Source organism: Choloepus didactylus, chromosome 3, assembly GCF_015220235.1.
Source record: "Choloepus didactylus isolate mChoDid1 chromosome 3, mChoDid1.pri, whole genome shotgun sequence".
Lineage (NCBI taxonomy): Eukaryota > Metazoa > Chordata > Mammalia > Pilosa > Megalonychidae > Choloepus > Choloepus didactylus.
Window position 1 is genome coordinate 151,678,472 of NC_051309.1, and position 3,122 is coordinate 151,681,593.

Sequence of the window (3,122 nt, forward strand, 5' to 3'; positions counted from 1 at the left end):
ACCATGGAGGCAAGAAGGAAGTGGTGTGACATATTTAAGATACTGAAAGAGAAAAACCACCAACCAAGAATCCTATATCCAGCAAAGCTGTCCTTCAAATATGAGGGAGAGCTCAAAATATTTTCTGACAAACAGACAATGAGAGACTTTGTGAACAAGACACCTGTCCTACAGGAAATACTAAAGGGAGCACTACAGGGTGATAGAAGACAGGAGTGCATGGTTTGGAACACAATTTTGGGAGATGGTAGCACAACAATGTAAGTACACTGAACAAAAGTAACTATGAATACGGTTGAGAGAGGAAGGTGGGGAGCATGTGAGACACCATAAGAAAGGAGGAAAGATAAAGACTGGGACTGTGTAACTTGGTGAAATCTAGAGTATTCAACAATTGTGATAAAATGTACAAATATGTTCTTTTACGAGGGAGAACAAGCAAATGTCAACCTTGCAAGGTGTTAAAAATGGGGAAACATTGGGGGAGGGATGCAATCAGCATAAACTAGAGGCTGTAACTAATAGAATCATTGTATTATGCTTCCTTTAATGTAACAAAGGTGATATACCAAGGTAAATGCAGATAAGAGGAGGGGATAGGGGAGGCATGTTAGACACTTGACATTGGTGGTATTGTGTGATTCTTCACTCTACTTTGATTTAAGGTTATTTTTCCTTTTGCTGCTTCCTAGCTGTCATTTTTTTTTCCTCTTTCTTTTTCCTCTCTACCTTCTTTGACTCTCCCTCCTGCCTTGTGGAAGAAATGCAGATGCCCTTATATAGATAGTGGTGAAGGTGGTGAACACATAAATGTATGACCATGCAGAGAACCATCGATTATTTACTTGGGATGGAATGTATGGTGAGTGAACAAAACCATATTAAAAAAAAAAATGGGTTGATGACAAAACCTCGAGGGCAATATACTGAGTGAAATAAGCCAGACACATTAGGACAATTATTACAGAGTCTCACTGATAGAACTAATTATAATATGTAAACTCATGGACATGAAATATAAGGTACCAAGATATAGGACGAGGCTTAAGAATGAGGAGTGGTTGCTTAGTATGAGCAGAATGTTCAATTAGGATGAACTTAAATGTTTGGAAATGAACAGGGGTGTCAGTAGCAAAATGTGAGAATAACTAACAGCACCAAATGGTGTGTGAATGAGGTGGAAAGGGGAAGCTCAGAGTCATATATGTCACCAGAAGGAAAGCTGGAGGTCAAAAGATGGGAATGTATAAAACTGAATCCTATGGTGGGCAATGTCCATGATCAACTGTACAAATACTAGAAATCGCTTCCATGAACCAGAACAAATGTATGACAATACAATTAGAAGTTAATAATAGAGGGGCATATAGGGAAGAACTATATACCTATTACAAACTATATACTACAGTTAGTAGTATTTCAACATTTTTTCATAAATAGTAACAAATGTACTATACCAATACTACGAGTCAACAATTGAGGGGGGCTGGTTAGGGACAGGGGAGGATTAGAGTTTCCTTTTCTTTTTTTTCTTTTTTCATCTTTCACTTTATTTCTTTTCTGGAGTAATGAAAAGTTTCTAAAAATTGAACAAAAATTAAGTGTGACGGATGCACAGCTGTATGAGGGTACCCGGGGGCAAGTGACTGTACACTTTGGATCTCTGGATAATTGTATGGTATCTGAACAATCTCGATAAAAATGGGGGAAAAAAAAAAAAGTAATACCAGGATCCCGTCTCCGCGGCGTCTCCACCGGTTTGAACTTGGGCGGGCCAGATGTGGACGGCAGAGAGGCGGAGGCCGTTTCTCCCCCGCCCCAAAGCCAGTTCCCCGCGGGCTTCTCGCCCAGGTCTTGGCCCTCGTCCGGCTCCTTCTCTGTCATCATGGCGGGCGCCCGGGAGCAGGGCCTGGGGGTGGTGACGCTGTCCGCGTACTCGCCGTCGCGGTCGCTGAGCTGCGGCAATTCCACCATGTCGCTGTGGTCTCCCCTGCACCATCAAACCTTCCCGTTTGACAAGGACGACGGTAATGGGGAGTATGAGGAGGAAGACGAGAACGAAGGTGCTTATGACTCAAGGCCGAGGTGTCGAGTGTGAGAGGAATGGAGTTGTAGGGGTGTGCCAGGAATTAAATCAACAACTAGAAAAGAGAAAAGAAATGGAAGAACATGAAAAAAGAAAACTAATTGCTGAAGAAAAGCACAAGGAATGGGTTCAGAAAAAAGATGAACAGAAAAGGATAGAAAGGGAACAAAAAATTAATAAGGAAATGGAGGAAAAAACTGCAAAGGAACTACAAAAAGAATATTTGCAAGAAAAAGCAAAAGAAAAATATCAAGAATGATTAAAGAAAAAAAATGCTGAAGTATGTGAGAAGAAAAAGAAAAATAGCAGCAAGCTGAATTACAGGGAAAAAAAAGGAAATAGAAAAAAAAAGTTTCAGGAATGGTTGGAAAATGCAAAAAAATAAACCTTGTCCAGCTGCAAAGAGCTATGGTTGTGCCAATGGAAAACTTACAGGTTTCTACAGCAGAAATTCCTATCCAGAACCAGCTTTTTATAATCCAGTTCCATGGAAACCAATACATATGCCTCCTCCAAAAGAAGCTAAGGATCTGTCTAAGGAAAGAAGAATAAAAGACCTGTGATAAGTCAGCCACACTGGTCATCACCACTGGTAATTCATAAAGCCAGAAGCAATCTTTGCCTTGGAACTCTGTGCAGAATTCAAAGATAGTATATGTAGAAAATAGCATGTTTTTATTTGGAGCTATTCAAGTTTAAAATCAAAAATCATTTTTTACTGCTCAATCAGTAACTTAATAATTGACGTAATAATTGAGAAGTTCCCATATTTGCATTTGTATATGGAATCCTTAGAATTAATTGAGGAAGTTATTTTATAAGTTTTGTGTTTTTATAAATGTTTCAAGGTTGATTTTTGGTATATTGTTTTGCAGGATAAGTAACTGAACACCTAATTAAAAATTTTGTTTGTGTTTACCTTATATTAAAACTACCCTGTGATATCAAAAAAACAAAATGTAATACCATAATAACAGCTAAAAGAATTGAAAATGAATTGACTCTTGGGAGAAGAAATTGAGGGTGGGGTTGGATG

The 3,122-nt window shown here is 38.9% G+C and overlaps 1 pseudogene; it reads left to right on the plus strand.

Moving 5' to 3' along the window:
• Positions 1-1,852: 1,852 nt before the first annotated feature.
• Positions 1,853-2,738, plus strand: LOC119528848 (annotated as a pseudogene).
• The last annotated feature ends 384 nt before the right edge of the window (positions 2,739-3,122 follow it).